We start from the raw sequence: 14,332 nt of genomic DNA on the forward strand, positions 1-14,332 counted from the left end.
CAGGTTCCTTTGTTATTTCCTTCCTGCACCTCCTTTGGCGTGATACGCCCACCCCAGCCCTCGCTGCAGCCTTGCTGCCCTTCATGGATTTCTGAAACCCTGCCTCTGCCACCGTGCCCATGAGGCATTTCTAACTGAGGATACTTAAGCAAACACAAACATCTGCTTAACGCAGCACTTGCCTCGGCTACAGAACCCCTCTGAATGAGGTCTGCTCTGCTGACAGCCTGTCCCTGGAATCACTTGTCAGCCTTGCTGCTGTTCTCAGTGCCCCCTTTGCTTACTTCTTTGATAGGGGCAGGTTGGCAGCTCTTGAAGGAGATAAAATATTTTTTTAATCACATCCTAGTACTGGTGTAGGGATGGGGGCTCTCATTCCAAGCTTGAATTTGTTCCGTTTATGTTACAGGATAATCTAGCCCGAGATCTTGGCTACTGCGTTACTGGCTCGAGTAGTTCATGGCAATGCAACGCTCTTTTTATGACTAGCAAAACCATTCCAGATTTTCCTCCGCTGTTTCCTGAACTCACCCTGGATAACTTCTTATCTGAAGCTTGCTGCCTCTCCCGAGACCAGCTCTCCGTGCCGGTGTCCCTTCGGAGCGGTCCCACACGTCCAAACTCCACATTTCACAGTTCACTAACAAAGTCCAAGAGGGCGGGCTGCAGGTGAACAGGGATGGGGAACCTACTCGGCCTGGAAAGCTCAGCAATTTATTTGGTTTTGTGGGGGTTTCACGGCTTTTTTTTTTTTTTTTTCTTGACGGGGGAAAAATCATTTCTCTTGAAATCATGAGGAGATGGAGAAAGCTGAGACCGGGCACACGGTGACAGAAACAGGGGAGCACAGGGAAGGCACAAGGGCAGTCCATGGCAGAGGTTTGTAGACAGCCATGAGCTATGAAAGGGCTGGCCAGGGGCTATGGGAGAGGGAATCCCGCGCTCAAGAGCACCCGTGCTGCCTTGTGCGCTGAGCTCCTCCAAGGCTCACTCCAAATAAACCTCAACTGCAATTTTGAGACCAAGACTGCGAGACTTTGGGAACCCTCCAGCGGCCTCCGCAACATCCCCTTTCTCCCGTCGGCTGCGTGGAAAGCAGCAGGCCTGGCGGAGCCCGGGAGCACACGGGGGAAGGGGGATTTCCTCCCTGCCCTTTTCCAATACGAGTAGTAACCAGAGGCGCGCCGGCGCGGGCATCCTCCGGGGGCACGTGTGCGGTACCTGCGGGTGCCGGGCAGCGCCGCGGAGCCTCCGCGCCCGGGGCCGTGCGGGCGGAGCCCCGCGCCCGCGGCCCCGCCGCCCACTTGCCATGCGCTGCCCGCAGCCCTGCGCGGCGGCGGGGGGAGCCGGCGGCCCGGCCCGGCCCGCCCAGCACAGGCGGCGGCCGCCCTGGGGTTTCCCCCGTCCCTGCCGCGTCTCTCGGCGCTGCGGGGGTTGAGGCGGGCGCGGCGGCGGGGGAGGAGGGAGGGGAAGGGAAGGGAGGGGGGAAGGAGGAGCCGCCGCCGCTGTGGGGCGGGCGGGTCGCACACACACATACAGACACACACATAGACACTGGCACAGCGTGAGGAGGAGGAAGAGGAGGAAGCAGCCTCGGCGCCTGAGGTAAGGGCGGCGGGAGCGGCTACCATTGAGGCGGGGGGGACGGGGGGCTCTGTCCGCGGCTTCGCGCCCTTGGCGGGGAGTAGCGCTGCCCGGCCCCCCCCGCGCCGGGCCGTAACCTTGGGCTCCCCCGGCCGTGAGGGACGGGCGCGAGCGTGTGGGGCTGCCACGAGCGTGTGGGGCTGTCACCTGTGAGGGTCTGTCGCCGTGTGGGTCCCGCACATCCGTGTGGGGCTGCCATACGTGTGTGCCGGTCACATACGTGTGTATGTCACGCGTGTGGCTCTGTCGTGCACGGGTGCGTGTCACATAGGTGTGTCCGCGCGCCGTGCACGGCCGAGTGTGACACGCATGTAGGGCTGTGCACACACACGTTCGGCTGCGTGTCACGTTCTCGTGTGCCTGTGCACACACGCGTGGCCGTGTGCTCCATGGCAGGCTCCGTGTGTGGGTCCCTCCGTGTGTGCGCCTGGAGTCTTCCCCTCATCTTCGCTGCTGTAGTTTCTGAGTGTATCCGGATTTTGTCAGTGCTGGGCGGTGTGACAAATGTTTCTGTGTAGTTAAGTATAACTTTCTTTCAGTTTTTTTCTTTTTCCTTTTTTTTTTTTTTTTTTTCTTTTTTCCTGGGAGGAAGGCAGCCTCACCTTTGAAGACTGATTGTTCTCTTTCATATATATCCTGAGTTCTCTGGGGATACAAGTGCTCCTGTTGCCTCTGTGTGGTTATAATTTACAAGACGTTTTTATATCACGTAGTGCTAATTTTCAAAGCAGGATGCAAAAGCAATGTTTCCATTTCTATTCCATAGCCATTCCAAGGTTGTGCACTGTATTCCATGCACGACTTTGAATTATGTGCGGACACCTGTTACTTAATCCTGTTTATCCTTTCCAGTTACAGTTATCCAGCCTTGTCTTCTTTTTTTTTTACTAATCTTAAAATAAATTACAAATATTCTTTTAGGTTGGCATCTATTAGAAACCCAGGGATCTAATGTGCTTGTGAGGTATTTAATGTGCTTCTTAGGTAATACTTTCTCAAAGGGGGATGATTTTAGAAAGTTATAGAATAATCATTATCTCAGGGGGAGTTTATATAATGTTAACATGTCCATGGGGATGTATCTGTAGGAAAGGTGGATGGTAGGGGCTAAACAGAGTCAAAGTCTTGCACATTATAAATCTTCAGTGAAGTGTGCATCGTCCTCTATTAACATGTAAATAATATTTGTGTTTCTCAAACTTCTTTTGCTGTTGAACCATGGAATTTTTGGTTTAATAATAGGTGTTAACGAGGGTCTTTGGGAAAACATCACATTTTGGATCCTACGAGGGGATGGAGCAGATTCCTTCATAACACGTTTGTCTTCAGGGTTGTATTCTGGAGTTTAACTGTGCAGTGTTAGCAAGCTGACACTACTCACTTCAGGTTAATTTCTCCAACTTCTGGAAGTGTTATGGCCTCAGTACTTGCAGGCTTTCACCAGATCAAGGGTACCTAATAGTGCCACGTACCACAAAATAATTACTGTTATACACAGCCAAGCAATTTTGTATTGTACAGAGACAGTTCCTAAATATGAGTTGAGAACAGATTTATTCCTCCCTGCGACTGGTAACTTCATGAAGTAATTAAAAATAAATTACAGAGCTCTAGGATGAGAATTCTCTTCCACAACCATTAATACCAGTGTGCCTTCATGTGTCAGTTTTGATTCATCTCTTGATGATATTGCTAAAAACCATGTATTGATAGGAAAGTCAAACCCCTGGTGAAAATATAACTGCGTGGCTGTCAAAATAAAATGTGAGGATCTGATTTGATTGCTGGCTGTGGATATGCACTTGGTAGAGTAACAATGCCTTTTATTTTAAAGACATGCACCCACGCACAGGAGCTTTGTTCTAAAATAGTGTTTTCTGTCATGAATTTATGCATAACCTACGCTCACTGCTTTTTCTTAGAATGCAGGGAAGACAGAACCTTGCAGGGGAAGAGAGAAAGACCAAAAGGGCAGGAAAGAGAAGTCATTTGAATTTCCCTTACTGACAGAGGAAATACTTCTTTGTTATTTTTCACACAAAATATTGTGTTATTTTCACCTTTTCAAAAACAATGGCAAGTTGTTTGGGCTTGATATACACTGCTGACTTCTGTTGCAGATTTTGGGCATTTGTTCCAGTAATATCTGGCTGTGATGGTGAACTTGGGGCTGTGCTGGAAGTCTGTCAAGTATTTGTTACAGCTGTGTAGGAGCTGATGGCTTCATTTTCACCAGGCTTAGGTATACCGTGTTGAAAACTTGTAGGGATATAAGTTTTGTGCTCACCGAAATGACTTGTTTTATATTTCTGTTTCATTTTTTATCTTGTCATTTTTTGTGGGCTTTTCGAATTTTTTGCTTTCCTTGGTGGTTTTAACAGCTCAATTGCTATTCCTTCCTCTTCGTAGTTTGCCAGAGACTGAAGTCTGAAACTGCTGTTTTAATATTTCCCTTAAAATTGGATTAATCTCTTTTCTAGAGGAAAGGGAGGAAGGGACAGAAGAGTACTTATGAGAATTTTAGAAATGAGAACCAAAACTTAATGCAGGCATCTTACCTAAGAGAGACTACTTATGAAAATTGTACCTCATTGATTTTGGAAAAGACTGGTTTCCTCTGTAGTTTCAATCTTCTGTCCCATTAGATTTTGGGAAGTGTTGTAAATTGGTTTAGAAGTGAAATTTTCCAAGTCATAAAATCTCTGGTTGGTTGTTAGTGGAAATCATTACGAAGGGTTGCATAAGCATTATTTGTAGGATGGCTAATCAGCAGCCTGGGCTTACTTCCATTCTCTAATAAATAGATGCATTGTGCTACTTCAAAAATTGCAAAATTGATGGCTTGAGTACATTTACTAATTTTGCAAGATATGTAATGCATCTGCTTTGGGGAAGACTCTTTGATGTCTGCAGAAGTTGCACACAGTGGAGGTGTTTATGATCCAGCCAGTTAACTCTTCAAAAATTTTTTGATTATACTATTTAGGACATCTTATTCTTATGAAAGATTCATGCATAGCACCACATCAAAATTACCTATGTGCACACATCAAAGGCTCAGGTAGTTTTTATTCGGCAGGACTTTCTGGGAGCAGGTTTCATGGTCCTCTTTTTCCTCTCAGAAAAAGAAGGTGATTTTTGGACTTTGTATTCCAAAGAGCTGACCTGTAGAGGCTTAGAATATATGGGATATCAATGATGTAAATACCAAGGTACTGTGCTTTGGCATTAGCCAAATACATTGCTTATGTCTTGCCCTGTGAACACTAAATTATAAAAATCTATCTTGTTGGTCCTCACCCATCTTCTCATGGTGGTAGTACCTTCTGGAAGTTTAGTAAATATGTCTCAAGAAGCTTGTGAAAGTGTGGAAGATGACAGATTCCCAGCCATTCTGGAATGAATTAATTAGGCCTAGTAGTAAGTTCCTTGTTCCAGAAAGACATGCTAATGTATCTGAGTGCCTGGAATAGGGTGCCACAACACGGGGAAGAGCATCAGAACAACCCTTCCACCGCTGTCCTCAGAGCACTGATGCCAGGAATCTGCAATTTTCAGGGCACAATGCTCCCAAGCGGTTTCTGCGATTCACAGAAATAGATGGTGCAGCATAACTGTGGCTTTAGAGATTCCTCTCCAGCAGACTTCTGGGTGATGGGCTGCTGATGTCTTCCCTGCAGGGACCTTGGAGGAAAATCAATACTTGCATCCCCTCCTTTTGAAGATCAACATCAGCTTGTACGAGGTAGGGAAGTGCTGTGGCTTCCTCTGTCAGTTTGTTGAGCAAGTCATTCTATGTATCAGCCACTGAAAGAAGTACTTGTTAAAGTTGTACCTGTGCAACAGCAAAAGAATCTTGATTTTTGGAGAAGAATGAGACAAAACCTTCATCTTATTCTCTGAAGAGCCTCCTAGCCTAAGAAGTCATAGTGTTCTGTTTCCCTTGTTACAAGTTTTGGAGAAATGGTATTTGTGAGTTGTTATAATGTTTCATTTCACCTTTAGAGTTCTAAGAAGCGCTAGTCAGTCTTCCTGTGGGAGAGAGCTTGTTCCTGGGGAGCGGTGTAGGTGTCCCTGAAAGGTTAGGTTAATGTGGTGTGTCTGCTCATGGAAAGGGAGACCTACAAGGTATCCAGCTTTTAAGGCCTTTTACCTGGTGTAGGTTTCTGTGGCAGATGGGGCTATTATCTGGATCTCATTGTGGTTTCCTGTTCTTTTCCATTCCAGAGTTGTTAAGCTCAGTCATGATCCTGTCCCACCTGTGGCTTATAGCTGGTCGTGGGACAGACAAACCATGGATACAACATGGAGCATCCCCTGTTTCCTGACTATCTTGCAGATGAATCCATAATCTGACTTTATGCAACTGCTCCACACTGCCTGATAAAAGTTCTATTCTATAACCCATAGTTGCTTCTGATTCCTCATAGTGAGCTTCTCACCTTTCTTTATGTAATAGCCAGGGATCAAGTGCAAGTTAACAAGCTGGTTGACAGCTGTCATACATCCAAAATTAGGGCCTTGCTTTCCATTTTATATGGGATGTATAGTTGTTCCACCATGAGGCCCTACACCTGGAGAGCTAAGAGTCCCTTGTTTGATCTTTCCTCAAAATAAGAGCCTGCTCCTTCCCCAGTAACAATAACTGTGAGCTTTAGGCAAATGAGGTGAGACAGCTGTTTGGAATGTGCTCTATTGTAAGGTCTGTTTGCAGAGTGGTTGAAATTGGTGTTGCTGAAGTAACGACGTGCCTTTGCCCTCTCAATTCTGAAGAAGCTGGTTCTGTTCAGTTGACTTTGGGGCTCTCACATTGTGACTCCCTTTGTGAGCCAACCTACAAGACCTTGAGCAGATGTGTAACATTACAGAAGCTGGATTTAAGAGGGACTGTTCAAATTAAGTAATCTGCATTGTTCCTTTGCAGATGTTGTACCAATAGACCGTTACTTGAAAAGTCTTAATCTAGTCTTGGTGTTTGTACTCCGTTGTTTTTACGTGCAACACCATCTGAAATTATGAAGATAAAAAATTTACAAATGTCACTGAGCTATCAAATAGTTACATAAAAGTAATTTATGTCTCCAGTTGGTCTAGCACTATGCCAGCCAAGAGGGAATATATATTCAGCTTCAGAAATGTTTGGGTGCACTTTAGTAAGGAAGAAATGGATATGGAAAAGGTATTAAAGAGCAGGCTCTTTATTCTTGAAGTTACAGATAAATATCCCTTTCTAACAATTTCTACATTCAGCCTGAGCACACATGTTCCTGCAGACTGGAAGTAATCAGCCGGGAGGTCAGTGACTAATAAAGGGGGCAAAAGAGAATAAGGACTCGAAAGGTTAATAAGGAACATCTCTCGGATTCCAGTGATCTAGAGTGTCCATGATTCTGTGAACACTGATGATGTGGAAAATAGCAAGTAATAAGGGAGTTCTGAGATGTAAGCTGTGGTCTTGAATGAGCTAGGTCAGATGAAAGAAATTCTCATACCAAAATGGCATTTTTTTTCCTCCTTGGTCTTGTAGACCATTCCAAAACTCTACAGGTTTTTCTGTTCCCATTTTTCTACTCCTTGAACATATTAATTTCCCATGCCTAAAATTGCCATGTCTCTCACATTTGCCTTTTGGTTTTCTTTTTTGGGAATGTCCACTGTTGATGTTGCTGCACGTGCTGTACTTGTTGCATGTACGGATGTTCTGTGCTTTCCTCTCAGCTGAGGCTGTGTGCTGGATCCAGGGTGCTTGACTCCATCTCTGCCATCAGACTGCTGCTGCCACTGCTAAAAGGAAACAAAGAGAAGAAAGGAATTGATAGCTGCAGTGAGAGCCTGTTTGTTTTGAGATACACAAATTAAGATAATTCATACAGAAATATTTTCGGTGAAGTGTGAGTTGAAATGGAATAAGAATGCCTTGTTGGGAAGTAGGAAATAGAGCCATGGAGTGGTTTCTTTGGCAAGGCTAACATGATCTGTTGAACCCAACAGAATTGGGTTGTTTTTTTTCTATGAAGAACTGTGATCATGGAAAGAAAAGCATTTCTGAAGAAGGCGGGGAGAGAGGCTGATGAATTCTCTGTAGGTTTGTTTGCAGAGATGAGAAGGAAGAACAGATCTGTTAAAAGAGAGGTTGGGTGGCATGGTGTGGTGACTGCAAGGTAGGCAAAGGCTGTTGGATGATTTGATTTTACTATTTGTTTTTCAGATGTAGTTCTTGAGGATTAGTGCAGATTAATTGGGTGCTCTGGTGATTTGGATTTGGAGAGCTGTACTGCATGTCTGACATCAGCAAAGAATAGACCGAGTAATTATTGTTTTCTGGTCTTTCAGCCTGTGTTATTTGTGTTACTGCTTCCCTAGCAAGATATGCTTAGGAATAGTTGTCATACATTAAATGACAAGGGAAGATGGAATGTGGTTGCAGCTATATCAGAGCAGATTGCAAATGAGGTGCTGCAGTCTGGCATAGGAGCTGTGAGTTGCAGGTAACGTGGATACTTTGGCACCCCCGCTTGGCTTGTCGTTTTCACACTGGAAATCTCCTGTATCCGTGGATGCTGCAGGTGCGGTGGAGCTCTCGGAAATTCCCCTCAGCGTGTCTGCCATCTCTCACATGATGCGCTTATCTGCTTTGATTGGAGAATCCCCGGGCTGGAGGAGAAGGTGGGGGCTTCGTGGGGCGGGGAGCGATGTGACCTGGGAGAACAACAGAGGGCTCAAATAGGGCAGCCCGGGCGGGGGGAGGCTCAGCTGCGGCTCGGTGTCCCGGGGGTGCTGCCGGTGCCACATTCCCCCAGGCACAGCAGCTGGGGCTCGGGGACCCTGGCGACCTCCTCTGCTCGGTCTGGGGCTGGCAGGAGCAGCCCCCGCTGTGCATCTGCGTTTGCCCAGGGGAAGGTCCTGGAATCTCTCTGCTGCGACTGAACTGATAGAGAGATTCATTTCCTTTTCCCCAAGCCCTTCAAATCTGGCAGTATGTAGCAGAGTCTGGCTGTTCTTTTTGCTGATGCTCTCGGTTTTGCCTATGAAATACAGAGTAGCTTTTTGATGACCTGTGACTGTACCAGGTGGCTGGGAAGAAAAATAACTTCTGAGAAGACCTTGGCCCAGGTGAGGACAAACTGGGCAAAGATTTTTCTAGTTGTACAGGTTTCTGCTTTTCTGTGTTCACACATCACTGGTATAATTTTGCTTTTCTCAAGCAGACTCCTGTCTACTTGGATGTGTCCTAAAGTATTGTGTATGTTTGGCTCCTCATGCTTCTAATTTTTTATTTTTTTTTCTTTACAAACTGAGAAAGTGCTGGAATTGGCATATGTGCCAAGCCTGGTAAACAGATGTTGATAAAATGGTCTCCTTTGAGATATCTTAATGAGAGCATGAGCTTAACTAGAAGAGCCATATAAAAATAGCTGGTGTGCCATTTCATCTGTTTGTCTTTATACAAGAAAGTGTCTTAAATTAGTCTTTGCATCAGGTAACAGAAGTATTTGCATTGCTTTTGTGGGAGTAATACCATCTCTTCCCCGTGGAATTAATGAAGCATGACACCTTGGATGAAGCATGTGGTACTTAACTGGGAGAATTAATGAGTTGGTGTGGTGCTGGTGGACTCTGTAACCCGTATGGGTGCTTCTGTGGATGGTTGTATGGATTGTGTGCTTGGGAGAGAGAACCACCAAAGGCACTCCCATGACCTCAGCTGCTAATGATGATCACAGAGAGGTCTGGATCCAACAGGGAGTGAAGGTGCACAGAGGCTTGGAGGGATAAGAAAGGCTAACAGCAGGATCAGTTCGCTGCATTTTGCTTTTATCTCTCCAGAGAGCTGGGTGTTCATTACTGTGGAGAAATGCTGGGTGTTCCTATTGCATGTTTCTGTTTGCTGGGTATGGGAGGGATAAATCTTCAGCTCTGCTGGTCTGGTTGAGTTCATTTGGAAGAATTTTTACTAATGAAGTTTGTACTGCAGAATTGTGGTCCCTGTGTGGTTAGAAGAATCACAGCTCACTTAGACCTCTATCTGGTAGTCTAAATCATGGAAAAAACCTTAATATTCTCTGCTGCATCTTCATTTTCAGTGCTAAATCTTTGGATTAGTTTCAGAAAAAGATGATCTGTTGGGTTTTGGCTACAGTGACAGTCTACCAGTTGATTTATTCAGGGTTTTGGGGGACAATTTTGGAGTTTTTTTTTTTTTATTTATTTATTTTTAAGGCACAAAAAACTTTGTTCTTATTTATAATGATTTTTTTGGTTTGTTTAGTGTGGATTCCTGTATATTAGTTTCTTACAGCTTTCTCGTGATGAACTAAAAACCTCATGTAACGTAACTGCATTTCCAGACGTGGGGAAATCAAAAGTATATGTTTGCAGTAATTCTTTGCTATACAAACACAGGTATTTATTTTGTAAATGCTTCTTGTATTTTAAAACACATGAGGTGAAAGTAATACTTTACAGGAGTAGCTGTGAATTGGCATGAAATAGGTTACTTCTGAAAAAAAAAGTGAGCTTTATTGCTGGGGATTTTTTTTTAAAATAAAGTCTGTGGCACTTCCGTTTTCAAAACTAAATCAATCTGCCAAGAATTGCATACTCTGATTTATATACCTTTGATTTAGTTATGCTCAGTTTATAAACACTGCCTGGTAATCTTCCCTGATCTCATCCTGCCTTAATTTTTAATTTACCCTTGAAAAGATGCTGCTGACTTTAATCTGAAATAACCACCTCCCCTCCCCACAGCAGAATGATTGAACAATAATATTGTGAAAACAAAGATCTAAGTGCAGCTCTCAGATATCTGACACATTAAAAACATCAATTGAATTGATCTGAAATTATGTGAAAAAACATACAAGTAGTTTTTTTGGTAATTTTGAGTCATCAAATGATTGATTCTGTGAGTGATTTTCCATGATTCAGGTGCTGAGCAATGTGGCGATACTTTGAGGCTTTTGAAAACTGGAAAACAGTTTTTGATCCTCACAGGTAGAAATGGCAGAGGAAATTGCATTGCTGTGTTAAGAGTTACATTATTTGGTTTTAAGGAATTGACTCCATCCCACTGTAGTTTAATGTCAGAATGTTAGCTGGGTATTTTCTTTCTCTTGTTTTTAAGTGCAATTGTTTTCCTTACAGAAGACAATAATAGTACAAGATATGAGACTTTTTTTTTTCTAGTCTTTTTGGGGGTTTAGTTTTTGAATTATTGAATTTTCACAGAATCAGTTAGGTTAGAAAAGACCTCTGAAATCATTGAATCCAATCTATGATGCAACATCACCATGGCATTGAGTGCCACGTCCAGTCTTTCCTTAAGCACCTGCAGGGATGGTGACTCCACCACGTCCCTGGGCAGCCCAGTGCAATGTTTAATCAGATTTTCACATCTTTTTTTGGGCACAGCCATTGCTGGGCCCAAACTTCCCCTGGTGCAGCCTGAAACCACATCCCCTGTCCTGCCACTGCTTTCCTGGGAGAAGAGGCTGACCCTCACCTGGTTACAACCTCCTGTCAGGCAGTTGTATTCCCTCAATAAAGGGATACATCTAAAAGAATAGCCTGAACCTTTAGCAGCATTTAAATGCTCATTAAGATCTTCGTGAATAATTTGAAATTTTAACCAAAATTTGGATCTTGAAGGTGTTGCTTCACCTGGTTCATTTGAAGGATCTGTGGAAGCATTTCTTCAAAGCATTAGTGGAAGTAATTGTCAGAGTAAGGTGTCGGTTTTGTGGGGGTTTTTCTGATACATGCAAAAATTTCAAAATTGTAGACTTACGGTTTTTTTTTCAGGTGAACCACATCTCTTCCTTAAAAAGTGATTGGTAATTTAAATTACAACTACTTTTCTAATGATATCTCTTGATTTCATAAACCATTACCTGAAATCCTTCAGTTACTGAAAATCCAACTTAGAGTTTCAATTAAAAAGTGCTTCTGTATACATGAATATCACATTAATTACACAAATAAATTTCTGGCTACCTTTCGTTTTGTAGAAGTTAATGAAAAGATAATACTCCTCAGTTCATTTAAAATCATTTAAAGGAAGTCTTATTTAAGCATGACTGAAAGTGGATTTATCATTTTCTTCCTTCCATCTCTTCCTGCTATCATCACATCTTGGGTTTTAGAAATTAAAGAATGTTGTCTAAAGGGCTTTGGCAGAGAATGTTTTGCTTATCTCAGTGGTCTTCAGTCCAGCTGGTAATTAGCACTTTTCTTAGTGACTAAAACATAGTTTTAACAAGATTCGGTGCTCTTCCTTTTCAGCACTATTGACAGAGCGTGGGTGTTGCAAGCAAGAAACCTGAGTCCATTTGAGCCTTGTATCTCAAAATTCGATTCAAAATCATCCTGCCTGTCTGAGGGGCCTTTTGGATGGTTGTTGAAATTTATCTGTTCGCTCTTACTGTGATACTGTTGTGACTGGGTTTGTGCATCTGCAGTTTTATCGGGGATGATTCATAGGCCAAAATGGTGTTTGTCCACTTAATGCTTCATTCCTTTCCCCTTTCAAAGGGAAAATAATGGGGAAAAAGCTATTCTATCTGATAGATAATAGCTTCTCTTTTATTGTTTGGCAGTGTGTGGGGTTTTTTTTTTTCTTTTTTTTAATCTTGAAATTTGACCTGACAAAAGAAAGGTAATGAGAATCCAAATAGTGTCAGGACTTGGCAGGGGGATTTGCTGTGTATGAGGAAAAAAACTGACCTGAGTACAGCACACTGCAAGTGCACAAACCCAGCCCTTCAGAGCTGGAGATTGATTTAATCAATCTGTAGTTTTTGCAGGTGGAATAGTTAATCTGAGAACTTAATTTCAGAACTTGTTCCCTACGGTCTACACATCCAATGGGGCTCCGATTATCCCTTCCAAAGCAAAGTGTATATCCACAAAGTTGGCTCAAGCCTTCTCATTTGTAAGTTCAGATGTCAAAAACTTTCACTCTTTAAGGATGGAGAGGTACTGGTGGAATTTTAGATGACCACATTGAGACCCTTATAATTTCAAAACAAATTTTTAGCTCAATTTCAGCAGAGCAAGGAGTAGCTGTTAGGACACTTTTGATCCTGTAGGAGGAATGATGATATTCCTGGGTTAGGACAAGTAACCCTTCGTGACACAGGAGGAGAGGGGCACAGACAGAATGCTGTTTGTTGCTTGGTATTGTTTTGATAATTCCACCACCTGACCCCCTTTCACTCTCTCCCTCTGTTTTGGGTATGGGCATAACAGGTCGCACTTTAAAAATTAGATTTTTGTTCTGAAGCAGGACTTGGGTTAAATATAGTACAGCACACACCCTTACTCACAGTGTTCTGATTAGGTATTTTTCAATATCTATCTTAAATGTCATGATAATGCCTGACATGATGGCTCACTGTCTTTTGAACCATGAGATCCAGAGCAGATTTCATCAGTGCACATCAAAACAAGTGCATAGTTCCAGCCCTGAAAGTATGAACTGTAGTACAGCACAATGTAAATGTCAGTTCAGGAATGTGAGGTAGGTTTAGTACGATCCCTTAAGGATTCTTTGTTCATGGCCTAAATTGCAAGGTTTCTGGGGCAGGGACTATCCTTGCATTATTTATTTTATGGCATTTATTCCAATGCAGTCTTTATTATTTTTTATTTAACCTGCTTGGTGCCCATTTGCTGATACCTCAGATGAGAGAATACACTGCAATACAGCAGTGTTTTAATTAGAACATATATACAAAACTGATATATGCAGGTTAAGAGGAAATGGCATCCATGTTGTTCAGTTCAACGTGCTGAAGTACCTAAGGGTATAAAGCAGCTTTCAGACTATTTAATCACTCTATATTCCAATTGTTGAAACCTTTTTTTGTGTGGTGAGATGACTTCCCCAAAGCCTGCAGCCCATGTGTTTAGCAACAGGGATCCTGTTAAATTACTTCTTGACCTTGACTTGAAAATCAAAATGTGGCAAATCAGGGACATGGACAAGCTCTACCAACACAAACTCCCAGGGGTGCAGATTAATGTATGGAGCAAGGTATTGCTTACACTGCTCACACTCATGTGTCATGCAATATTAGAGGCCATTATCTTTAATACCTTTGTTATGCAACAGATCCAGTTTTGATTTGTAGCCCAGAAAGAGCAAAGTTTCAGTTTTAGAAGCACAGTCTGTTATAGGATATTTATCAAGCAGTCTTTTTGCGTATGGACACTGACAGCAGTCTTGCAGCAGAAATGACCGTGCGCTTCTTGGTGTTGTTTCTAAGTTTGAGGATTCCCTGTGTAAATCTTTTAAGTCAGAACATAACTCAGGAACACCCTTTTTTTTAATTTTATTGCTTTGGCAATGATATGGACACAGTCTGAATCAGCAAAGCTGGCTTAAAGGGACACTCAAGTGAAAGCCACATGTATGTATAAAAAGGAATTTTCTTTTGCAAATAATCAAAATAGCTGTAGACTTCAGGCCTTCCATTGAACATTTTAAAACTAATTTATATGTGTTGTGTCATTTATGTTTCCTCCTTCTTTCTTTGTGTTCTGTGAAAGGCACCAAATGGCAAACCCTGAACAAGCTCAACTGCACAGCTAGATGAGAAAAGAAATAGAAGGGGCTGGGCAGAAATTGTGAACTTACAAAACATATATCTAGAAAGATGTTTCAGCTATGCTAAAAATTATTTAC

At 43.0% G+C, this 14,332-nt stretch overlaps 1 protein-coding gene across 7 annotated transcripts in view; it reads left to right on the top strand.

Annotated features, from left to right (window-relative positions):
- The first annotated feature begins 654 nt into the window (after window positions 1-654).
- Window positions 655-14,332, top strand: part of PLCB4 (phospholipase C beta 4) — a 186,519-nt gene continuing 172,841 nt past the window's right edge. For 6 of the 7 annotated variants that reach the window (XM_088052842.1, XM_088052841.1, XM_014254701.2 and 3 more), the window contains exon 1: window positions 1,493-1,605. The gene's annotated coding sequence lies outside the window, so the exon portion shown is untranslated. Of the gene's footprint in view, window positions 670-1,492; window positions 1,606-14,332 lie in introns of those variants that run through there. The other variant, XM_088052843.1, reaches the window with a different exon arrangement.

Source organism: Pseudopodoces humilis, chromosome 3, assembly GCF_049639895.1.
Source record: "Pseudopodoces humilis isolate 2021_Gansu_Grassland_sample_001 chromosome 3, ASM4963989v1, whole genome shotgun sequence".
Classification (NCBI taxonomy): domain Eukaryota; kingdom Metazoa; phylum Chordata; class Aves; order Passeriformes; family Paridae; genus Pseudopodoces; species Pseudopodoces humilis.